Source organism: Arvicanthis niloticus, chromosome 25 (assembly GCF_011762505.2).
Source record: "Arvicanthis niloticus isolate mArvNil1 chromosome 25, mArvNil1.pat.X, whole genome shotgun sequence".
Taxonomy (NCBI): Eukaryota; Metazoa; Chordata; class Mammalia; order Rodentia; family Muridae; genus Arvicanthis; species Arvicanthis niloticus.
This window is the reverse complement of record NC_133433.1, coordinates 27,272,296-27,299,067: the sequence shown is the minus strand read 5'-3', so window position 1 is coordinate 27,299,067 and position 26,772 is coordinate 27,272,296. Positions and strand designations below refer to the sequence as shown.

Genomic DNA, 26,772 nt, shown 5'->3' with positions numbered 1-26,772 from the left:
TAGGATCTGATATCAGTTTTACATATCACCCATCATTATCTGTTCTCTCTACTTATCTATGATGCCTCCTATATCATAACTGAGTGACAAGTTCATAGGCTTGCCTGTTTATAGTCTTTTGGTTCTGTTCCATTACTATATTTATCTGTGCCTACATCAGCACCACCATGCTGTCTCATGGAACAAAAACAAAAAAGAGAAAGAAATGGGTATGAATGTCCAGTCTGTACTTTAAGAACACGTGCCCAATGACCAGAAACCCCCCCAAATAAGCCTTGTCTTTTAAAGTTTCCCCTCTTCCCAATAAGCATTAAGCTAATAGCCATGCTTCACCATATGGACCAACCTGTAGCAGACAGAAACAAAATAGGCAGGTAGGTCAACAGATAGGTTGGTCAGTGGATGGATGGATGGATGGATGGATGGATGGATGGATGGATGGACAGAAATGTATGATATATATCATATATATATACATATATATGTATATGTACGTATATATGTATACACAGACACAAATATACGTATACACATACACAGACACAGATATACGTATACACATACACAGAGGTAAGCACAACCTCAGAACACTGTTGCAAAGACAATAGAATGATGATTAAAAATCCTTGGATAGCAATGGCTTCTGTGTAGAGAATTTAGCATGGGGTAGCAAAGGTAAAAGAGGATCTTCTACAGGGTGTTTGGGCGGCAAAACCAAACAACACACATCCATTCTAACTCACCCCCACCTCTTTCCTTTTCTTTTGCACTGACTGTTTTCAAACTCTTTTCTCTTAAAAAGTTACACAAAGTGCAGGAAGGGAAAAAAACTGTGTGCCTACACTCAACAGGGCAATTGCATTTGCTTCTGAGAAGGTCCAGTAAGATGTATGTTACTTTACTTTCTGTAAAGATAGAAAAATCAGAGCCATGAAAGTGTAATTACCTGCACAGTGTCTCACAGCTTTGAAATAATAATAGAGCAGAGGCTTAGATTCATATGTCTATGAAAGCTCATTTTGTAACAACTGCTACAATTAAGATCAAAAAAACATTTTTCTCTAAGAAGAAAACGTATTCTACTCAGTTTTTATCAAGAAAGTAAACAGTATAAGGTGACTTAAAATTTAAGGGATATAAACCATCACCTTTTGATGACAAGAGACAAAAAAATCTGCATATCTGTTTTAAAACAGGCTTTCAACTAATTCTCTTAGGCATGGCCATAGATGATGCATTTCTTCATTAGGTGAACCTTCATTCAAGATATCTCCATTTTCAGTTATAAGACATTTTTATGTAAGTTTTCAGATAATTTTGATTCAGATGAGAATTTGAACAAACAATAGGGAGTAGTTCTAAAATTTTAAGATACTACATTCTTATAAAAAGAACTATCTTCCTTCCATGCTGAGTCCTGGCTTGACTTATTGAAAGGCTCTTGGAGTTGTGGAGAAATGGGTTTCACTTCTAAGACATAAAGAGCTGGTGTCTAAATATGCCACATGCAAAGACACATTCATTTTTGGTGATCGCAAAGTTTGAAAGCACATATCAAATTATAGAAATAATCATTGTCTTTCTTTTTAGACACCCAGGATTTTATTCTGTCATGAGCTTTGCAAAGAGGAAGAGTTGTGAACTTCTTCTTAGAATTTGATATTCTCTGAGCTGCTTTTCAAGCATTCAAGTGTTTCCAACTTCTCAAGTGATTACAGGAAATAGTGTCTAAGGTGCCCATCAAAACCACTGTAGTTTTGCCGTGTTCTTAGGAAGTAAATGTTAGGTGATTTACTCATGGTCCTACCATGGGTCTTAGTTCCTTTTCCATTCAGAATTCATTCTTCTCATTTTACTCTGGATGTTTGTAGTTTCTGCTTAGCATCAAATTATTGTTGGCAGAGGACCCCCTAAGACTTGGATTGCAAGACTCCCCTGGAGCTGCGATCTGCATGGAGCATAGTCAGCTGAAGTGCAGTAGGCTTCACTGGTTTTAATTTTCCAAGTTTTCTAGAAATTGATCTGTCCAGGAAAGAGCCCAGAGAAATCTCTCAAAATATCTCCGCTATTTTGGCTGAACTCTGTAAAAGATACCTGTGCTTGCATAATGAGAAATATTCTGTGTTCAGTGACTTTCTGATAAATCAGGGAAGCATCCAAACCTTAGCTTGTAAATTCATAAATTCTGAGTCCATCAAGTACTGAATCCTTCTAGAGTACATATCCCTTTAAGAACCAAATCAGAAGCCCCAGAGAAGTGTAAACTAGTTGGTGGATGTAATTTTCTAAGGAATAGGTTTCATTGCTTTCTTTCCTTGAATTACAAGTGCATAAGAATAAAAATGACTTCTTAATTTTCTGTCTCTGGGAGCCTTAAGGCTCTATTAATTAACAATTTATATGCATATACTCAGTGTGCTTAGTCCTGATTTTGATAAAGATAATCTATCTCAGGTATATTGTGTACTGGGACCTTATGAACTTCTCATGCTCTTCTCTCTCTCACCTCACCCTGTTCTTCCCAGTTTTTTTGCTTCCTCCATCTCCCTTCTACTTCCCTACATGTGTATGCTTACATAGAAGGGAGGTGTGTGTGTGTGTGTGCGTGTGTGTGTGTGTGTGTGTATGTGTGTTTGTGCCTGTGTGTGAATATGTGTGTATGTGTGTGTGCCTGTGTGTGAATGTGTTTGCATGTGTGTGTGTATGTGTCTGTGTGAATATGTTTGTGAAGTTTTGTCTCTATACAATCTAGTATCTACAAATGAGACAAAACTTGTCATATTTGTATTTCGACATATGTATTTATTTATCTAATATGATGATTTCCAGTTACACCCATTTTCAGTAAAGACAATTGAATTCTTTTCCATAGATAGATATTCTATATATACTCATAATTTATTACTGTACCACATTTTTTAATCTATTCATCTGTTGATGGCATCTCTGTTGAACCCTCAGTCTTTTGGACACCAGGGTTAATACCTAGAATCACTTCAAGAACAAGATACTGATTGCAAAAGCAATCACAGTAACTCATAGACTCATAAAAATGCAGTAACATCTAATTTAAAAGCGCTGTCTCTTCAAGTCAGTAATGAGGGATTGGTGTAAAAAAACAATGGTAATACAATGTGTGAGAGATATTGGATATTAAGAGTAGAAATGCAACGAAAAAAAGTACAGCAAGACTGTTGATTATTACTAAACCACAAGAAAAACAGAAGTAAGAATAAACAGACGGTAGGACAGCGAGGATGAACAGCAGTGAGGAGTCAGCTCTGTCAAAAGCAGAGTGAACCAGACTCAGTCTGGTTTATGCAATAGAAAGGGGGAGATGTGGAGAGTTTTGGGGGCTGCCTGGCAGGAATCTGACATAGGCCAAGAACAAGGAATTTGCAGGCAGGAATTTGACATTAGTCTGGAACAAAGAAGTAATTTCAAGCAGGAGCCTAAATCTTAAGCTAGAACAAAGAAGAAAGTTCAGACATGAAAATGACTTTGGACTAGGACATGGAAGTAGGCTCAGATATTTTGGTCATCCTGATAAGTTCTTAGAAATAGTGATCACAGGACACTGTTTATTGTCTTGCTTGTTCCTTGACTTTTTGCATCTATTGTATTGCTAGTTCCTCCACCTAGAACTGACCTTAATACTTGCATGTAATTTAAGCAGTATAAAAGCAAAAAAGGAGGAGGAGAGATGGGATAGGGAATTAATGGGGGTGGGGAAAGGGGACAACATCTGAAATGAAAATAAATAAAATATCGAATTAAAGTTTTAAAAACCAGAGTGAAAACAGAAAGAAATGACGTTAGCAAAAACAATGAGCCAAACAAGCACACACAAACATTTTCAGTAATTTGGAGCCTCAGCCCAATCCTTTTGCTTTGTGCTAGCTCTGTTAATTGTAGATATAGTCATTGTTGAAAGACATCATGTTTTCGAAATGCCCTTAGCTATGACCCATAGATGCAAAGCTTTGCAAAACATGATACACCTTTAATATTTTCTATTCTAGTCTAGTCATCTACATCTTTTCAAAAGATTGGACACAGCATACTAACTTGATTTTTTTTAAAAGAATACTTATAAATAAGTCCCTGTTCATACTGTGAAAAGAATACTCTGTAATGAGGGTATTTACATAAAACTGTTGGCAATTGCCATAATGTATTACAGCAGTCAGGGGTCACAAAATCAAAACAAATTAGTAGTCCTTTTGATCATAAAACTTTACTAATTATCTTTATAACTTTACAGAAACCTGTGTGCATCTTATTTATTTCTTTAGCCTTTATTTTTGTGTCTCCAAAACGGGAGATCCTTTATAGCAGAGCTTTGTCTCCGTCGTAGCACAAAGTCTCTGGGAACTTTTGGCTACATTATTGAAAGAGTAAACGAAACCTTCGATGCATCTGTGTACATCAGGGAACTTGGCTCACCAAGGTCATTTCAATTCTGTCAAATTTATTCATCAGACTTGAGATATTTTAAAGGAAGATGATGTTGTAGGGGGCACAGTAATGACATTTGTGGCACAGAAAAGGCATGAACAGAGACATCTTTACGGATCAGGCAGTTGATACAGGAGGATATAAAACTTTAGTCAACACCATAAGCTTGAACTTGTGGCTTAAGTCCCTCTCTTGTCCCAGCAAAGCCTCCTATAGTGAGAGGCATGGCTAATTCTTCAAAGGCAACATATGAGAATATGACCATGGATACAGATAAAAAGGCAAAACTAAAGTATGTCCATTGTTTGTAAGCTTCTTGCTCCTGACATTTTTTTAGGAGTTTACAGCTAAAGTATAATGTTTGGCAAAGAACACAGGTTGTAACTGTGTAGAATTCTCAGACATTTGAACATTCAATCACAGGCAGCCACAAATATCCACAGGTGTCTTGTCATGTTCTTTGGTTCTGTATTGTTGTTATTAATAGTGTTAGTCCACATAATCTAAAAGAATTTAAGATTGAACCATTTTGTATTCAGTAACATATGGGGCACTGTGGAAAGTTATAAAATAAACCTGGGATATTGAACTTCCTTCTTTTTCATAGTGTAACTGACATGAATGACATTAATACTCTAAGGAAGTGGTGGAATCGTAGCAATAGACAATTCCCCCCCAAAAAATGCCATAAAACTTATGGTTGTATTATATTAGAAAGGTTACTTATGTTATTATTAATTTGAAAATGTATAAGCTGAAATACTGGGGTAAACATTTAAGTGGCACTTGTTCCTGAGCACGTCAGAAGATGCTCAGTGGCTTTGATATAGCTTTTTGTTGGCTCTCAACATTTGCTTTTGCAGTTAACTCTCGACAGTTGACCTGGATCATAAAATCTCTTAGAAATATACTTTCCAGTGTATACTGTATTCAGCTACATCTTTGTGAGAATTTAATTTTCCATTATGAGAGGACATGAAACATGAGAGCAATACCAGGTTACAAAATTTAACAAATTTCATTTCTCAAATGCATGGTATTCATAAAGATAAGATGGAATATATAAAATCTTTGAAACATATTTAACTATACATTTCTCTATTTCTTACAAAAATATTTGGCAAGTGTTTTGTTAAATGCTACATTATCCATTTCGGCAAACAGAATAATTTCGAATGGTGACATTTACATGTTGTTTTCAAAAGCACCGAAGAACTGTACATTTATTTGGTAGAAAATAAAGGGACCATTCTAATGCTGCTTCCCTACCAATTACTGTAGCTATCCTTATTTTGGTGTAATAGGTTATATTAGTTATATTAGTGAGTTAAAATAAATGTAATGTTTATTACTATGGCATATTACAATATAATGTGGAATAAAGCTTACTTTATCTTTTCTCTCCATCTTCATTGTTGTACACTTTGGAGTCTCTCTTGATCTGTTCCTGGAACTATATCTGTCTCCTTTGGTGCTTGCATAGCATGAAGTTCTACCACATGATTTAAATCCGAGAGGCAACAGCTCTTTTATTTCTTCATTTGGTTATTTTAACTTTGGCAAGGTGATGTTTCACTCACAGGGTACACAGTTAACAAAGATAATGTGGAAGTTGCTTGGAGAAAGCATGTGCGGTGTAGCACAACTGTCATATTAGAACCTGCACCCCAGGAGGGCTGCAGTATATAATGAGCCATGTGATAGCTCTGCCTCTTGGTCATTTGTACTGCATACAGCCTCATGAGGGGACCATTGCTATCACTGACCACAACATGGTGCTTTGCAGCAAACAAGCACACAAATGATATTCTACTTTTGAAAAAGTCCATGGAGCCATTCTGTGGAGGCAAATGGTGGTTTTATCAATGACCTACCTTACTCCTCTTCCTGTTTTTGTTTTAGTTGTAAGTCTTCGCAAAAGCTGATTTGTGAGGGAAACTGCAACACAGCTATCAAATATCCACATTCACATATGTAGATAAAGTATCTCATAACCACCTGTTTTGATTAAGTGGTTCTGTGCCACATGTATGGGGCTGATAACTCCTTTCTATAGGTCCTAACCTGTAATTGAAAGTAGATAATCCACATCAAATGTACTGATGTACATGCATCTCAAGTACTGTAGTTTGTTTGCTTTTTAGGAGAAGGAAGTCTGTCTTACATTGTGACTAGAACTCTTAAGAAGAAAGAAAACAAACTCACAGGACCCATGACTTCCCGTGATCTCTGCCATGCTCTATAACTACCCACTCTGCCTTGGGAAGTAACTGGGGTTTAATCAGATGGTCAGCACAAAGTGATAAATAGGTCAGAACCCCTGAAAATATATCCAAGAACCTCAAAGCCTTATAGATGGAGGTCAGTAATATCTTCATATACAAATATTAACAAATAAAATTTTTCTGAGATTCGTAAAACATAGAAGACAGTCAAGAAATGTGATTTCGTGAACTTTAAAGTCAAGGAAAGAGCATAAAGTGGGAGCTTTTTTTTTTAATTCATAGAAGAGAGAATGTGTGGGCACAATGAACACACAAATTAGCCTGAAGCAGAAATTCTGCTAAGTGTGAAATTAAAAGACCGAACAGGAGGACTTCTTGCAACCTGTAACATGGGGAGTAATTGCCCGATCACAAAATAAAGTCCTTTTGTTTCTCACAAGGAGATGACTCTAAAGGTAAAAAGGTTTGGAGAGACGGTGCATTTTTTAAGAAAAAAATCTTTCTCTCATTTTTAAAAGTTTCACTCTAGGTTCCTTCCTCTTCCCGATGTCCAGTAAGTCATCCAGTGACCTGTTCTACTTTCTAAATATCTCCCAATTTTGATTTCTTTCTCTCCATCATCACTGCTGCTGCATTAGGTTCAGCCCTTATTGTTCTTGCTCAGATGACTGAAATCACCTTCTAACACTGTCTGCCCACTTCCTTTCAGTGTCTCTTCTTTGGTAGACAGAGTCATCTAAAACGTGAATCTAACCCATCATTTTAGTGTTCAGGATCTCTCTCTCTCTCTCTCTCTCTCTCTCTCTCTCTCTCTCCCCTTCCATTCCTCCCCCCTCCCTCTTTTTCCCTGCCTCCCTCTCTGTGTGAGTCATGAAGCAGAACAAGGCATGTGAGGATATACATTACCCCTTGCATTCTTTCCAGTCACTTCTTAAACTGTGCCTCACATACATAAGTGTGTGTCACTTATCTTTGGGAAGCCATAGATATCATTGTCTGGAGCATCAAAAAATCCTCATGAAACAGGCGACACTAGGTGCCCTCCAGTGTGCTCTGTACCTACTGCTAGGTCACCCTGTGTAATGTCCTCATAACATCATACACAACACAACTGTCTATATTCTTATTTGTGTCCTTCCTTACACGTGAATGACCTAAAAGTCACACTTCCTGCTATATACACACGTGAAACACTTCACTCACTTATTTCCCAGACATGATCTCCAGAAAATGGTTTTATTCAATCAATAACCAGGGAAGAACCAACATGAGCACGGACTAACGGTGGGACTTCTATCATCTATCCCCCTCCCAAAGCGATTGGTTAAGACGTTTATTCCTTCCTTAGGCGAAGAAGTGAGAGCCCCACCCAACCTAAGGAGAGAATCAGTGAGCCCACCAAGTGTGCTGGAGTTTAGACTACATTCAGTCAACCTCTGAGCGAGTCTGATCAATGTCACCTCCTTAAAACATGGGAGCAAAGTTAGTTAGTTCTGTGCTTGTCTAAACTCATAAAAGGGACAGTTTTGTGATACCTCTCCAGAAACAACCTGGAACATTGTAGAGACAAACGGAGGAAAAGAAGATACTTGCCATAGCACCTCCAGTGAAATTTACTTCAGGCTAGAGCACCTCCCATGCTGCATAGATGCAGCCTGGGATGCAGACTGGGAGCCTTCTGGAGATGTTCCCTTTCCTTAGTTATGCATATTCAGCATAATCCCATCACTGTTGAAGCAACTATACCCTATGAAAACTGAGGTAGTCAGAGATACAGACAGAAAGCAGATGCGGCTCAGAATATAGCAGATCTTACAACAAAGAAATTATTTAAAATTTGCTGTAAAAATTGGATATTAAAAAACAATGATTTTTTTAAAGGTAAATATTTGTTATCAAAAAAGTTGACCCTTTAGGAAGTGACAACTGCTTAAAGAACACCAAATTTAGACCTATCCTTTGGATTCTTTTATTTAATATGTATTACTTCCATATTAAAAGTTTCTCAAAAGCGGAAAACAGACATGTGAAATAGAAATGACAAAATTAAATGTAGCAGTTAGAATTCTCAGAAAGGAAAAAATATATAATACAACATTATTTTTTGCAATTTGATTGAAGAAATTGTTTAACAAATGTAAAGTCTCCAGAAGTTAATAAAGCATCCACTGTGGTCTCCAGAATGAGGGGACCAACCTGGTCACTTTGTTAGTCTTTATATAGGAACATCAAATATATATTCTTCATAGTTCACTGAAGCTGCACTTACACTGATTGCTGTCTTCTTAAATGTTTTAAATGTTTGTACATATGCATGTTCTTATGCAAGATAGCATTGCATAAGCAAATATATGTGTAATGCATCTATCTATATCTATCTATCTATCTATTTATCTATCTATCTATCCACATTTGTGTATTGTTTTTAGTTCTGGATTCAAACTGTGATTCTAAATTGGGAGAATCTCTTCTTGTTTGCTTTTTCTGTTGCTGTGATAAAGTATCTCACAAGCTGCTTACAAGTAGTTTATTTTGTTGGACTCACATTGAAAAGAGTACAGTCCGTGATGGTGAGAAATCCTAGCAGGAGATTGAGGAAGCACCTAATTATCATCACTCACAAAGCCAGATTTGCCCATTACTGTGTAAATTATACCTTTGGGTCACTGGTCTTGGGTCCACTGAGTCATTCATCTCCAGCCCTCAGCATGTTGCTCTTGTTTCAACAGGGAGTAGGGAATGCTTGTCCTCAGCTCACTCTCTCCTAATGAAACCCAGGGCCCTGTGCCAGGGAATGGTGCTGCCCAGAGTTGGCCAGTCTTCTCATCTCAATTGACCTAATCAAGACAGTCTTCCCCAGGAATTCCAAAGGCCTAGCTCCCAGGTAATTTTAGATCATAGCAACTTGGCAGTAGAGATTAACCATCTCAGCTTTGCCCATCCGTGCGTAAGCAACAACCCCTTTGGGCAGCTGGACACAGATCCATTGGGTCTTTTGCCTGTTGTCCTTGGCACCCTGCTCTTGTTTCAGGCTGTGCTGTCTTCCTCCTACTTCATGTAGCTTGTGTTGCACTGGTTTTCTAAGCAGGCTTCATGACTCCATTTTCTTACCACTAAAGTTGATAGGATCCACTAAAGCACAATTAATTTTACCAAATTACTTCTATGCTCATGTTAATCCTGATTTAAAAATCTCTGGTGCCTTGTTATGCCTTAAGGCAGTGACTTCACAAAATGTTAGATATGACAGAGGAGTAAATAAAGCAGTTAGACAGAAAGATCAAAACTAGAAAACAATTAAAAAGATAAATCACTAAATATTCATATAGAATATGAATAATATAGTTTTCTTTCAAATTGCCATCTAAAATAGGCACTTTTGCATTTAGAAAAAGACAGTCCAAACCTAAAACTGTATGAATGAAATCCTCAGAATAGAACATAGTCTGGAACAATGAAACTATAATAATTAATGTAAACTACCTTCTATGGAAAGATTATATATCCATCACCATTAACTTCTTGCTCCTCAAACTAATACCTCACAAGATTTCCTGCTGAGCCTCTGGCTTAGGATAGACAGCACTGGGCTTGTCTATCTAGCCATCTAGCTTCTCATTCTGACCATGTCTGAGCTCTGGGGATTTTTCTTCAGAAACAAATTGCATATTGCCTGACCTCTTTAGAACTTAGATTCCTCCACTGTCCAAAGACTAGGTAGAAACTAATAAGGAGGTTCTTTCCAGTGCTATCGGTTGATTGACTTGCTTGATGGTGGTAGCTATTATTCATTTAAATCTGGCTTTCTATTTCATAAACTCAAATTAAAATGTTGAGAATTAAAATCGAGCTTTTGGCCATTGGAGCATGAAGGATAAATCAAAGGATATAGCCAATTTTTTTTATTCACTTCTGGTTAGCTTGACATCTGCAGGGAATAAAGTGGGACAGAGTAACAGAAACTCTTGCTTCACACCCAACAGTTTAATGTCTGCTAGGGAACATAAAAGAATATTTGCCCTTAGGTTTTAGTTAGCTTCAAAAGAAATGTTGGTTGAAATTACCCTACTGGTTTTGATCCCAGTTGTTTGTGTATTTATTCACCACAATCTACATCTATCCTTCTTGCCCCAAGTAGAGTTTATCTTGATCATATCAATTTTTTTATTGGTTTGTTTTGGCAGTAGAATTCTTCATCTGGGATGACAGGGGGTGCAATCTGGTGTGTCCGAGTTGGAGACTTCAAATGCCATCCAGGAAAAGCCAAATGAAAACAACCACACAGAAACACAAACAGGGTTTAGCATGGAAAATATTACCTTCAGAGTATAACTTACAAACCCACCCTGATTCTTCATTTTGAAAGATTCTATTCTGTGTATGTGACAAGTAAAGATGAGAGAACTTTATATACTAGACTGCAACATATTCACATTCACTTCCCTCTACCTGATAGCCAATCACCATCTCAGATATATTCCATCGTAACTGAGAGTTTCCCAAATATTTCTTTGATATTGACATCCCTATTAAACTGACAGATGGTCTCATAAAAGAAAGCCTTTGTCCTTTCCCATTTTACATCTCTCCAACAAGTCACTGCTGCTTCAAAATAGAATTCCATCTCAGTGTTTCTGTCCTGACCACAGATCACATCTGGCCACTCCAATGTCATTTTCTATTATACTGCGTATCCAAATCTCCTGGCTTTTGCGGCCAAATGAAGGGTCTTCTGTGTGGTTCTCTGCAAATATGAAAGTGGTGTTCTCAGTTCAGGAGTGGGCAGGCAACTTGCTAGCCATTAGTGATGCTTGAGTGAGTGCCAGGAAGAAGCCATTAGCTGGCGCATTGCTGGGAAGAACCTATTAGCACCCAGCTGTCAGGCAGGGTTTACAATGTGGAGCATCCCATACATTCTCAACCTAGAAATGGTGCTTCTCTCAGTATACTGCAGATGGCTTGGGAAGCAGGAAAGATGAATTGTCCTCTATGATCACCATGATGCTTTGACTCCTAGGACACAGAAAAGGTGGCAGAAAAAGAGAAACATGGTTATTTTGTTTCCCAGACATTTCATTTACATGAGGATGCATAAGAGGCATACAACTCCTTCTTTAATCTTTGTACACAGACATATAGAAAGAATCAATTTTGAAGTTGCTTGTATGCCCATAATATGTTTTACCCATAAAAACATTTTTGTTAAATATAAAGCTATACAGTAAAAAGAATACAGTCTGAGGAAATAAAATGATAATAACCATATTTCAAAATCGTGGAATAATGACCCCCACCCATATTCAGGAACTTCCTTCAAGGCCCCAGTCTCTGTGTTCATACATCTCGGTCTCCTTTGTTCCCTGTCTACTGGTTCTGTGTAATCTTTGGTCACTCCCTGCTTTCCTGTGCCCACAACCTTTTCAAGATGTATCGGTCTGTCTGTCTTTGCTGCTCACTGGCCAGGCTGTAAGGACACTGCATGGGTGAAAAGGGAAGAGGGTGTATGGAGGTATGTACTGGTTCTTTAGAGAGCATTTTGTAGTTTATGTTTCCATGCTGCAAAATAATTGTAATTCAATGCACTCAACTAAAAGTGAGTGTTCATTATAAGGATACAGAAATGCTTTGCAGAAATCCAGAAGGTGCAACACCTGGCACCAGAAAATGCAAGAAGCAGAGTGTGTTTGCTGATCTCTGCATCAATGGTTTAGCGTTTCACACTAGTTTTCCACCGTGAATGGAATCTGTTTCTATATTCTGTTTTCCTGTCTGCTGTCAACTTAGTTTCTTCTCCTGTGCAAGGAGGAGAATATGGCCCATTACCAGGCTAGAGTTAGAGCCAATCTGTGAGTCGTTCCCTTCATCTCAGGAGAATCATATTGTATCTAATTAACCACATGTGCGAAGCAAGTTCCCTCGTGTGTGCAAGCATTCCATAGTCTTGAAAAGGAATGGGGTGTCCTTGAGCAGGTGTAGACATGGTACACAGGCAGAATATACATACTTATGTCCAAGAGACATGATCTTGCTACACTAGTGTGTGCTGGATTCTCCAGTCTCAGGGAGCATTGGGGGGAGGGTGTAAAAGAAAGTTCCATGTATGTAGTTTCCTGTGATTTAAGAGAAACTTAAATTGTATGCTTGTTTTATCTCTTTTATCAAACCCAAATACCCTGATTTAATATTGCACCAAGAAAATGCAACACACATATACTTTTCTCAAGCATACTGCAGACAGTGGGCTTCGAAGTAATGCAGCAAAAGTGGCATTTTTGCAGGCTGCACTACATTTGTGGCCTTACAGATGAAATAAAAACATCAGATAAGCAAACTTGTCCCAAATATGAAACATAGAATCTGAGTGTTAGAGCCAGAAAAAACATAGCATTGAGTATCATAGTCAATTTCATTATCAGTCCTCAGAAGTCCAAATTAATTAAAGGCACACTGGAGCTAGGAATTTGTGGTCAAGAGTGGTAGTAGAAAAATCTAATCCTGTGGACAAGAGAGATGGAAGTTTTCGTTTCCCACACATGCAGAGTTAAGTTTCACACATGTGTAACTTTAACAGCTTCACAGACCCAGAAGTTCTGCCTGCCTTATACACAGGCCCAGCCTTATACTCTGTCCCCAGCCTTCTACTTGGCCCAGGGTTTGTGTCTTTTTTGATGCTGCATTGCCTCTAATGTATCCAAAGCAATGCAGAGTCATTTTTCTGTATTTGAAAAAGAAACCTTGTTTTCCATTCTTGTCAGCATGATGCAGCCTTGAAAACACTTCCCATTAACGCTAACCATGATGGCTGACTGAAAATGCTTATAAAACAGAAGTTGCAGTGTTTTCTAGGTAGCCACATACTGAGGAACCAAATCTGAGAAGTACTTTGGAACCGGGATTTTTTTTTTCTTTTTAAGTTTCAATCAGACAAGAATATCTCTTGTATACTGAAATCACTCAGCACTGTACCTCTAACAAAGCCTCAGTAGCTCCAAATCCAAAGTCTTGTTAAAATTTGTAGTTTTGAAGTATTGTGTCAGTAGTTTTATGCAGTAGGACACTGACGATGTTGAATGACTTTAATGTAACTGAGATATATTTATGTTAACAAACTTTTAAATCCGGAAGTCACTGAAGCCAATATCGGAATATTTTAGCAGATTAGTATATTACACATATAACAAGCAAATGTTTAAATGACATGTGAAATCCAGGCATAACATCTCAGGGGAAGCCTCTCACAACACAGGTGTCCTTCAGCTATAAAGTGGATGAAGCAAAGAGCAAAGGAACACGGAGTTAGGGTTTAAAGAACTTAGTTTGTATTAACAGCCTCCTGTTTTGCGGAGAGAACCTCAATTTTTGCATTAAGTTTCTATGGCTGCCATACAAGTTTTATAAAGTAGGTGAGTTAAAAATATTTTTTTAAGGAATGCATTATTTAACAGTGCAGAGCCAGAACTCCAAAGCCAGACCTTGGAGGAATTGGTTCAGACTTGGAAAAAGTATATGACCTTTGGTGTTTTGTTTTTGCTACATCCGGTGATATTTCTTGGCTTATAAACGTCTCTGCTTCCATTCTCATATCCTTCTGTGTAGCTCTGACTTACTTCTCCTCTTTGTATATGGAGTGGATATAGAGTCTATCCACAGTCAGAATGCTTTTCCCACCCACCACCGTTGCTTCTATTAAACCTACAAAACTTCTTTCTAAATGACTTTGTATTCTGAGATTTCTGACAGACATGGATTTTGAAATAAGCAAAATCCAACTTTGTAAAGTTGATTTATCTGTATATTATGTTCACTAATAATATCCGCCTCCCAGAGATATATGTTGAACAGTGTGTGTGTGTGTGTGTGTGTGTGTGTGTGTGTGTGTGTATGTGTGTATGTGTGTTAGACATTTATGATAATAGTGAGTTGAAATATCAGCTTTGCAGAATCCAGGGTCATTTGCTTCTGTTGTGGAATCACTAGGACCACATTTCTAGACCCTATCCCTCAAGCACCAGATACGTCCAATCCTCCTTCTTTTTCTCCATCCCTCCCTTCTTCTCTCCCTCTGTCACTCACCTTAACCTACAAACCCTTCAAGTTCTTCTCTGTGTGTGTTTGTTTTTAAATTAGAAAATGCAGGAAAACCTTGGTACAAAGTAATGACATAGCAGTCAGGATCAAGGGAAAAGCAAGCCAAGCCAGCCTGGCTCTGGGTGACAGGGAATCCAGAAAAAAAAAAAAAAAAAAAAAAAAACCTCATGGCTGAAGGTTGCCAAGTTAGAAATTGGCAAACCTTGTTGGGCCCAGATCACCAACTCATTTTAATTAAATTGCAGCTGATTGAGTTTTGGGCTATGTCTTTTCATATTGAATTTGGCTGTGTGCTGAGCCAGCTTGGGCCTCTTTGTGTTAAATTGTTCAGAGACGTGATCATTGGACCATATGACTGCCCCCCCCCAACGTGACTCACTCTAGACTCACTGGTGTCCCCAACAGAGGTGGTTTGTAGTGACCATGGCCAATAGCATGTTCTCAGGTGAAGGACACAGTTCATGAAGGGACATAGAAAGACCTAAGCACTACCTAGTTAGAAACAAGCAGGTAGCAGAGCTTTTTCTCCTTCTCCCTGCTATAAGAGAAGGACTGTTAGGGTAAGACTCTGTGATGCTGTAGCTGGTCGCTGCTGGCCCGGCTTCCAGTGCACTCAGCCTTGTGTCTTCCAGTCTACATGAATGAGCACTTTGCTCTACAAAGATAATCCATTTGATTTTACTCCAGTGCAGTCCAGATGGGACTGGAGGCCTTTCCAAATGCAGATGTTAGGCAGCCACCTGCTCCTACTGTCCACAGGAAAGACAATCAAGTGGCTGACACATAAAGCAAGCTATGGGTGTACTGCCTGTCATCAAATACTGCATGACTAATGAGACTTGTCCCCTAACTGCAAGTGACCATCACTGACTGGTAAAAATCAATACAGTACTTTTATGGACTGATGCTCCTGTCCTTACTTCTGACCTATCTTGTCTCACACCAGTGCCCTTCCCCTGACTATCAGTTAACTACCCTTTCCTCCTCGTTGTTTTCATAGATTATCACCCCAACTTTCTACTCATAAAATTGTTATTTCTCTTTAAAGCAGAATCTTCGATGGGAAGAGTTCATACCTCAGAGAGTAAACCTGAGAAGGGGTTGGCAGAAAACATGCCACTCCTTATCCGACCTGTCCACACTCTTCATTAGATCTTTTAAGTCTCTGTCTCGGCTGCTGCTCTTAAGACACTGGTCCTTAAAACCTCATGTTGACTTTAGTGAACTGACCCTGCGCTCTTACCCTGCAGTGCTGGAGAGCTGACCCCAATGGTATGAATGCAGGAAAGCTGTCCCCACCCCTCACCTGGGCAAAGTGGAGAGCTGGCGCATTGAACTGAACATTTTCAAGTAAAGCTGTTTGGGCAAAAGGGTGTACTGTGTGACATGCCACAGCTTCCACTGCAAGGTTTATTTTTGTTTTTGATTTATTTGGTTTGGTTTGGATTGGATTGGTTTGTTTTTGTGGGAGGTTTCAAAGGCAGAGTCCTGATACAGAGGGGCTGGGAGATGAGTGGGATTGGGGTACATGATGTGAAATTCACAAAGAAGCAATCAAAAGATTTTTTTTTTAAATCCCCATGTTTATTACCCATCTACTGTTGAGAAGTGCTATTGAGTGTCAGGAAAGAACTCACTCCTGGTGTCCTCTGTAGTTACACTTGGCCTCAGGCTCAAGTTCAAGATTTGAAGTTTTCTTCTAGCCTGAAAAAAAATATTTTCCTTTTCTCTTCTTTTCTCCTTCCTCTTCCCCTTCCCCTTCTCCTTCTTCCTCCCCTTCCTTTTTTTTCTTTCTCTGAGTTCACAGAATTTTACAAAAAAAATTGTGTCTGCCTTTCTCCTCTTTCTCTTCCTCCTTCTCCTTTTCCTCCTCCTCTTCCTCATAGAGCTTAAGTCCATGGATGAGTGTAAAGGCACAGAAGCTGTTCCTCTGCTGTTGCATACCTTGGTTATGAACAGAGATCTTATAGATAGCAGAAGTTCAATAAAATTGATGGAAAAAAAATACTATGTACTAACATTAACAGCAGTGTTTATGTTAATGACTTTATCCTGATACAAGATTTCAAAATCTTAGGTACCCAAAACTCTAGCAGGAAATAAATAATCACTTTATTTTTTATAAATCAACTGGATTTGTGGTACCAGGTTCATCATGATGCTGCGATGTTGGGAAATTAATTTGGCACACTCTTCACATTCTTCCTCTATCTCTAAGTTGTGGGTATTTGGTTGAAAGACCTTGGTTGGCACCGCAGCCTGGGTAGGATGGATGTGTGGTACAGAGTAACTTGGAAGTACTAATAACATGCTACTAGTGGAATGTCCATCCTGTGATAGAACACTCTACTGGACACAGCTACACTCTGGAAACTGATACCCTCTCAGTAATGGAGGTTCTTTCTGCCTCTTACCTAAAAGAGTTAGACCTAGGTCTATGGTCTTGGCTGTTAGGCAATTCCTTCTCCTTCTCCATGCAAAACAATTATGTTTTCCATAATCTTTTTTTTTACTAGTTATTTATTTACATTTCAAATGTTCTTTCACTTCCTGGTTTCCCCTCCGCAAAACCCCTATACCATCCCCTCCCCATGCTCCTATGAGGGTGCTCGTCCACCCACCCACCCACTCCTGCCTCACTTTGACTTGTCTACAGAAAAACAGAAGAGAGAAAGCAGATTGGGGCAGGGTCATATATATTCCCTGTATTAATACTATATAGAATTGATGGAATTTGGAAACACTAAGGGTCCATAAGCAAAGCAACCTCAAAGTGCAGTAGCCTGACTCAACATAAATCTTGTTTTCATTTTTAAAAATCAGGAAGTAGGCTGGCTACCTGCTACATAAACACCAGCTGCACACATGGAAGTGAATCACAAGGTCAGTGACACCATCCTTTGAATGCAGTCTCCATTTCTGCATCCAAGGCTCCTGTTTCACCTGCCTCATTCTCCAACCAGCAGGGAAGAAAAGCCTGATTCAGGGCAAGCATAGCCAGGGCAAAGTAAAGACCGAGAGCTATACACACCTTTGCTCACTTCCATGAACCTAGACTTAAATTTGATGACACAGCTGCAAGAGAGATTGGGGTAAAAGAGAAAAAGTCCAGCTTATGCCAATATGCCAAAATAATTCTGTTAGTGTGAAGGGGAGAGGAATAATAACACGCCACAGTTTATACAGCGACACCAAGACTGCATACATTGCATTGCACGTGGCGTCCAGATGTGCTGGCAGCCAGGCTATCTGGTTCACTTAATTAGAGATGAGAAACAACAAAAAGTCATTTATCTTTGCACAAACAGAAAGCCAACAAGCAGTGGTAGAGGTAAGACTCAGGCTTAACCCTGACTTTTATGCTTTGGTATTTCCATATACTGCAGTGGTCGTTGTAGTCCAGTGATTCTGTATTATGGCCATCCTTAGTTTCTGTGAACAGCTAACAGATCTTATATCAAGATACAGAAAAATGGTAATAATTGGGGCTGTGTTTTGATATTCTCTGTTACTATGATGTGGTCTATTAGTACAGAGGTGCTTGACATATCAATAAAGTTTAAAGGTATTAAGTCTTTGAAGACTGTTAGCTTGACTGTTCCATATTAAATAGAGAGGTCATGAATCTATGTCACTTTTTACATGAAATACCTTGTTTGATTACGAGTGATAATGTGAATTGTGTTCAGATAGGACAGAAAGTCAAGACATCAATATCAATAAACTACATGCTGTTATATATAACATTTTTATCTGAAAAAGGCACAAAGCCTAGAGCTCATAGCCATTTTTGAAATACAACTTGTTCACTGAGACCCAGGCAGCATGTTTACACTGACTGTTGGCTCTGCAGAGCTGGGACACATCTTGTTGGTTAATCCGTACTGGTTCCTGTCTGTGCTTCTCTTTTCTAGCATCTGCTGAATTCATCTCACTCCCTTTCTTTTCCACTCTATCAAATATCCAGTATTGGCATAAAAATATGAGAACTTTTGTTATCCATCTTTGGATAATATTGTAAAATAAGATTTTAATCTTGCCTTTCTATAAACATGCAATACTATACATGCTTTCCAAACAGCTGATTAATCAGACCAAAAGAAAACCATCCTCTGTTAGGTAATTTAGAATCTGCACTTTAACATCTATGCATGAGTATGACTGCTTCTAGTTACACCATAGCTCAAAATTAGTAGACATTCCAGCCAAGCTTGAAATCAAATCACCCCATACACAGCTTCTCCCTCCATGGCCAGCATTAATGATGAGTATTTTATTGTATATAAAAGAATTCATAACAGTAATGGCATTGTGTGTTTATATTGAGTCTCTCTTTCTGGCATTGCTCATTGATCTGCCTTGTCTCATTTATCGTCACAGGCTTTTCTAATTGTTGTTGTTATTTAGCATGATTGATGGAGGGGGCTCAAAAACATAATTTAAGAATTTCTGTGTAGGCATATATACACATCAGCATATTTTCAACTGTAATATTCTTTCACCTAAGACAAACCTTTTGTATTTTTTTAAATTATAATTACATCATCTCCCCTTTCTCCATTGTTCATTCCATTCATAAAGACTCCCAACTCTCTCTTTCAAAGTCATGGTTTTTTTTCTTTTATTTCATCACACACATATACACATAAACACACACACACACATATGCATACACACACACACACATCCTTCAGGTCACATGTGACTTGTATATAAGAAAAACGTTTATTTTATTTTCTACTACTAGACTGTCTTGCCACCTTCCCCTGTTAACTAAAAAGACTCTGCTTCAGTTTGGGGGTGGTTTGCCTTCAAGAGTTTCCTCTGCTGAAAATTTGACCCTGTGCTAAGGTGCTGGACCAAGTAAGGCATGGATCCTAGTAGAAGATTGGTCATGACAGTTCCCTCCTTGAGAGTGGGTTTAATAGTGTGTTAAATGTGAGGTCACCATACATGCTTAATTTCTCTATGTGCCTGTATCTCTTCCTGCTGCTGTGCCGTGCTATCTTGCCAACAAAGACTTTATCAGTACACCAATGACATGTTGTTTGGATGTATTAGTTACTTTGCTACTTTTGTCTTTCCTGTGACTAAATACCTGGCAAAGAATTTATACTGGCTCATTGTTTAAGAGTACAGTCCATTATTATGGGAAGGCATGGCAGAGTGCATGGTAGGAGGAGTGTGTGACTAGGGCTGTGAACTTCTGAGAAGACCAGGAATCACAGAGCTTGCACCCAGCTAGAGGTCTCCTTTTCCCCATTTTATTCAATTCTCTACTGACCATGGATAATGCTGCTCACATCCATGGTGAGTCTTCTCAGTTAAATCCCTCTGGTAATGCTCCGATGAAACACCAAAGGGTGTGTCTTTCTGGTGTTTTTAAACATAGTGGAGATCACAATTAATATTAAACATCTCACTAGCCTTTCAGTCAACAAAATTATTAACTACTTTTCTTATAATATAATTGACCTTTGGTATTTTGCCATAATAAATGACATAAGACATAAGAAGTGCTGCAGTGACAGAGGTAGGAGACCCAGGTCTCAGAACAGTCTAGTGCACTGTGATTCACAGTGACTTCTGAGCCATCCTTTCCTTGTTCTGTTTCATTATCAAATCTCAATGGAGACATAAAGATAAGCTTTCTAGAACATGGAGCTGTCAAAAGAAAGTGTCACTGTCTAGTCTTCTCAGTTATATATATTATATATATATATATATATATATATATGTATATATATTAATTATTATCATGTGCGTTATCACTCTCTATTTGTCTCTCTGTTTCTGTCATCTGTTGTACTTCAATCAATGGTCTTTGCTGACTGCTAAGTATGGTTTGTAAATCATATTTAAAAGATATAATCTACTTATGAGGCTTATACTCTGTCCAGAAATTGTTTTGGTATAAGAAAATGTAACCCACATAAGGTCATCTGAGCCAAATCAAAACAAAGCAAAATGATAGAAAAATATTGTTGAATGGGGTATTTTATACAGTTCAGGTGTAAATATGGCCACTAGTCTTGAAAAGCTAGGCTCAGAAGTTGAAGGCCAATCATCATGAATAGACCCTGCAATCCCAGCACTCAGAGGCTGAAACAGGAAGATTGTGATGAGCTTGACATCAAAGTGGGTCACATAGTAAATTCTGTGCCAGCCTAATCTGCAAATGAGTCACTATCTCAAAAACACAGGAAGACAAATACAATCCACACCCTGAAGATCAGCTATCACTAGAGCCATGGCAGTAACTGTCTTTCCCTCGTCTGTTGCTACAGCCTTGTGGGCTGTGTCTTACTTTCCAGACAGTACCATTCTTTCCCCTACTCATTGGCTTCCTTGGCTGGAGTTGTGTACACTCAAAATAGTTGCTTTGATGTGATGTCAAATTTGACCTCCTTGTAGAATCTCCTTGTGAATATGTACAAAGTGCTCCCTCGCTTTTTGAGTAATTTAAATACTAAGTGAATCTTTCCCTTAGGGCCATGCAAACACTTGCCTTAGGCCTACTGAAAGAAGGGGAGTTGTCACTTTCTATGGCACTCATAGCCATTCTTCTATCTGGAAGAACCATTTATTCATAGATTGTACAGAATTTCCAATGGAAACACAATGGGGACAGGTACAAATAAGGAATAGGTGTGGGTAGAGATGTAGGTAATGAAGTTATTATTTTCTCTTGTCTGTTACATCAATGTGATTACTTTTGAGTTATAGAGTGGACCTCTGTGAATTAAGGTTCAGAAGAATGGACTCAGGAACAACTTTTCAGCAACTGAGTCTAAGGGAATAACGAATTCCAAATGTCACACAAGAAGCAGACAGCTCCTCTGTAGGCTTATTTGTGAATTTGTTGCTGTCATGACTGTCTGGTTTTTTAACTCTCTTTTAACCCAAGCAGTACCAAGTAAGATATTAGGTACGTGCCTGAACTAGAATGTATTCTATAGACCTACCTAGAGACAGTAAGTCACTTTTTTCTTATGAATGATTTGGAAGCATGTTGAATGAAAGTACAGATTTTTTTTTTTTTAGAAACTGTTAAGATTAAATCTATAAAATGTGAAGGAAGCCCATTATCCCTTAGTTGATTTTAACACCATAGTATTGGAGGATGAAAAATGATGAAGTTCATGGGTGCTCACACTCTTGTTTGCTGTGCTGCTTCTAAGCCTCAGTAATGAAATCTTGTTACTGAGCATTTACACTGCTGTTGGGGCTTCACAATCTTGGGAAGAGTAGCTCATCAGCCTCTAGAAAAAGCATCTCCCCATACCATCCTCCAATATCTGGTGAGTTTTTATAGCTTGTGCTATTTGTCATTATTGCTGAAGCCAATCTTTTTCAAACCTGTCCTAGTAACTGGCAACCCCATGAATACCAGAGGCTTTGGCTTCCTATTTAAGTGCCACTTTGCTCCCAAATGGAAATTTCATATTTGTTCTATGTTGCGCTAGAACCGGTAAAACTTGGTTAAAAAAATGTTATTTCTTGGCCATCTGGTTGAAATCATAGTCATTTGTGGAACAGTTCATAAGGATCATGTCCCAGTTGTTATGACAGAGGACACTTCAGTGGCAGCAGTTGTACACTGAGCACGTGAAAAACAATTTGCTATGGGCAGTGGTTTTGCTGAAGTTCTTGATAGCACAGTGGCAATATCTGATTAAACCTCTTACTCAAAACTTTAAAATGCAGATGTGAAACTGTATAAATGGTTTGCTCTCAAATATGCATCCTGAAAGGCAAGGACTTTCTCGTTGCATTTGGACTGCCTGTGCTCTTAAACAAGTAGAATTTGAAAGGCTGTTGAAGATGGTTGGTAGCTGGCTGATGTACAGTATACATGTGATGGAAGGCCTGAACAATTTCTATAGACAGAACATCAGGATGCTCTGCACACTCTGTAAGATTAACCTGGCTCAATGTTGGGCTTAAGCAGCTAAGGATGAGCTGCCTCGAGGCCACGTAAAAGTGAAAACATTCGTGTGTTATTTATGTCAGAAACTTTGTTGGTTATTGCCTACTTATGGGCCATTCCCTAGGATAGCCTTCCCAGAAGAATTTCTGAACTAACAAAAACTGTGAGGAACTAGAGTGCATCTTATTCATGGGTACTGGGAGTCCGGCAGTAGAAGACATGGTGGAGGGAGTGTGAATCAAATTGAGCAAGAGCCAAGAGCACAGGGGAGATGTGCAGCTATTTCTGGAGTTCCCTGCCTCTGGCTTGCTCTATTTTGAACTAAATTTAGGTGGAGCACAGAAGAGGGTGAAGTCATCATGACCCCAGGTTTTCTAAAATCACAGTGACTAGAATATGACATAAAGAAGCAAATGGGGATAGCAAGTCAAAAAGAGAGAACAGGAACCAAGTAAGTTTGCTTGATTTTTTAACTCTTGAGAAGTTTGGGAAGCTGAAACAGAATCTATTTGCAGAAAATTGAGTCTTTCAGTTATCTTATTTTAGTTTCTATACTATTCTGTTCCTTCCTGTATAAAGATTCTCTTCCTTCCTCGGCTCCATGGAAGTTGAAAACCACCACTAAATTTTGTCTCCCCAGTGGGCACCAAATGCAAGTCAGTGGTGTACTGCCATGTCATATTCCCTAGACACTTTTTCAGTACAATGATAAGCTCGATTCCTTTTATCAGATCCATGCTACACTTGTAATTTTTGTTTATAGGTTTGAGCAGGCTTGATTATATAGTTATAATGTAAGGTTCCAATCCTGTGATTTTTTTTTTTTCAGACTAGCCACCATGAAAATCCAAAAGCCAGCGTATTCATAGGCCATTTATTTTCCAGGAAAGCTTATGTTGTGCCACATTCCAAGATCTCGGCTGCTGGGTTTCTGGTGATCTTTAATTCTAGCAGCAAGTCACATTTCATTCTAGAAAGATCAAACCCCAGGAGGGAAGGGTCGTTATTGTCTTTATGGTGTGACGTAGGTTTGACTGGGCTCTCTCAAAGCTTATCTTGTGTTTACTGATCAGATCACCACACACACACACACACACCCCACAGAAAGAGAGACATCATTATTTCTGCTTGATTCTTCCTTTTCTTTCACCAATGGATAACACTAGTATAAATTTTTCAATCAAACCTCTCTTTCTTATTGTATGGTGCCAAAGACAAAAGAGAGAAAAAGGTTAGACATAAGGGGTGAGTTATGCTTTCTGATATAAGAGCCCATTTTTCTCTTTAAATAGGAAAAGTTATTACTCATTCATATAGTGCCTGGGAGTATAAACCTGAACAAACTTTAGCACACAGTCACAGATTTTTCCAACCAAATCATCAGTGAATGCACACTGGTCTACAGTTGCCAGAGATGGAGCATGTCACAGCTCAAAGGGCATAAAAGGAAGCAAAACCTCAGAGGACTTCTCTTCCTTCAGGCAATGCCCATGAATCTGTCAGTTCTTCCATTCAATACCTTGACATGTAACTCCATAAGAACAACTATTCTTTCCTAGAATACAATGGAAAGTTTATTATTTGATAAGTAAATCATCAACACCATAATTTTCCAAAGACTTTGTTATGGCACATAGCCATTAGGCATTAGGCAGGGCCACAGATTTTGCCAACAAACTGGGAAGAGTATGCCACACTGGACTCATGAGCCCTGGGAGCCAAGTGCCCTCCTAGAGTCAGTCGGTCACTCTAACACTCAGAATGCTAAGCCCTGAATGAAGGACTGGGTCTCCTAGCAATCTAAGTAGCATTATGTACGGACTGAAAACTTTCTGACTAACAAACCTCCTGGTGTTTCTTGCTAACATAGTATCCCCCACCACAAAATGGAAGCATTTGTTATAAAAGCAAATTGTGTTTCTGAAGTAATAATCTACTTTTATATTAATGGATGTCATCCATGACAGACATCCCAAGCTTCTGGGTGCCAAGAAAGACCCAACACATCACACTGTGCTTAATTTGATCTAAAGCAAAGCAAAAAGAGCATGTTTTTAATCATTCTACAAACTTTCATGAGTGCCAATGGAATATTTAGTGGATTCCTGTGTCTCAAGCACTGATGGGATTTGAAAACACAGTGCCTGACTGATTTGTGTAGATGTTCTCTTGTCTTTCTGTAGTTAGTGAAAGTCTGGCTTTTAAAATACAACAGATTCAGTTTGAAATTATACTGCATGTGTGACCTTTAACAAATTCTATTACTTCTTGGTGCCTGTAGGAAAAGCTGAAGGCAAGATATATTAAGTGCTTGTAACTCTACTTGGTACACAAATGAACTCAAGACATGTATCATTTTTAAAAATTTGCTAGATTTTTAAATTAACTACCACTAACAGCTGCCACACAATTTTGAGCAATATAGTGCTATATTTTTATTATCATGCAATAAAAGTTGACATAGTAAACTTCTCAGGGAATAATAACACCCACAGTGATTGGGTCTTTCCAACTAAACAAGATAGCCTTCTATAAACATGCTCACTAGCACCCTACTGTAAACAGTGACTCACTGAGAATTCTTTCTGAGGTGATTCTACGTTGTGTCAACTAGACCAGTGACACTAACCATAAAACCTTTTCACTATAAAGTTCCTAGCGGCAGACACTGAGAGCTTTGTTCTTAGAGTCTACTGAGTTTCAGTGGTGTATAAGATTGAAAAATAGAAATAAGTATACATTTATTGAATGAACGAATGACCAAACGTAAAGAGTAATGTTAAGCAAGCATCACAGTTGTATATTTATATGTGTACAGGATTCATAACAAGACATAATAATGAACCATTTGGTGAGAACTATAAGAACAGGAGGTATTTAATCTTGTTATTACGAAAAGGCTGTTTTTAAATTTGTGAAGTAAAAACTTAGCCGCCTTAGAAAAATTAGTAAATGAGGTTTCATTATATATAGGCCTGCTTTGTTACTTGCAGATGTAACCCTCATTCTTCTTGGTGTCATAAGATTGGAATTTTCCCCAGGATAGGCTGCCACTTATCCTGTTTTCTGCATCCTACCTGGCTGTATCTGAAAAAAAGTTTGACATTCACTCCTCTATTATGAGCCCTGGGGCAGTACAATCTGTTCATGATAAACTCAATAACAAATTTTGTCCATGAAAAGATCTTTTTATGGCCTTTTGAGCTTTATCCAGGACATGAAGTGGAAAGTTTTCCCTAAACTACTTAGGGAGACACGAATAACCTTCCTAAAAAGCAGCTTTATGCAGGGGAGGTTGGGTATATCTAGCATGATACTCCATATGGCAGGAGTCATATTTTATGGAAACAGATTTGTGTCTGGTAGTCAGACAGCCTAAAAAGCACAGATAACTGTTGTGTGGACCTTAGGAAAGAAGAAGTCATTTGTCTGAAGAATTCTGAGGTTTTAAGCTTCAGTTGAAGAATTAACTTCTGTATACAAACACATAGACACCGGGGTACAGGAAACAAGGGATTTCCCGTCTTGCTGGTATGATCACTGACCTTTCTAAACATTTCCATTCCTTAGTCTTTCCCCACCTCTTTCCCATTTTTATGCACAGAAGGACCTTACATTCACATTTTTAAATAGCATTTGCTTTTGGTTGAATTTTAGAAGAATTACAGGAAACCCCGTGTTGTGAAGCAAGTTTGTAGTCACTACATGCCCTTCTTGTAACCATACACCATATACACATAGGACATCATGTATAAAGACTGTCAGGAATAGTGAGCAAATATAACTCCGGCCGTCTGACTGATCTCACATGTTCTTTTATTGGTACTAACAATACTTAAGTGAACACTAGGATCTCCCAGCAGGTTGATGGCTCCATTACACATGCTTTTACAGGTATCCACTGGTTTCTGGGAGCAGCTTAGTTTCTTAAGTTTCTAGTGTTCTGCTCACCAAAACAGTCATATTTGAGAAAGTTCTGAGGATTTTAAATCACTTACACTCATAGCTGCGGTGAAAAATGGAGGGAAAAGATGGAGGTAATGTTGGCCAAGTAGCCTTGGAGCTGCAAGA

General features: G+C 38.5%; 1 protein-coding gene and 1 long non-coding RNA gene across 3 annotated transcripts in view; one reads left to right on the top strand and one right to left on the bottom strand.

Moving 5' to 3' along the window:
* The window catches only part of Xkr4 (XK related 4), a 374,383-nt gene that overhangs the window by 123,076 nt on the left and 224,535 nt on the right, over positions 1-26,772 (top strand). The window lies entirely within an intron of this gene.
* The window catches only part of LOC143438401 (uncharacterized), a 54,427-nt gene continuing 37,582 nt past the window's right edge, over positions 9,928-26,772 (bottom strand). Inside the window, exon 3 of the long non-coding RNA XR_013107261.1 lies at positions 9,928-11,696. This is a non-coding gene — a long non-coding RNA (uncharacterized LOC143438401). The remainder of the gene's footprint in view (positions 11,697-26,772) is intronic.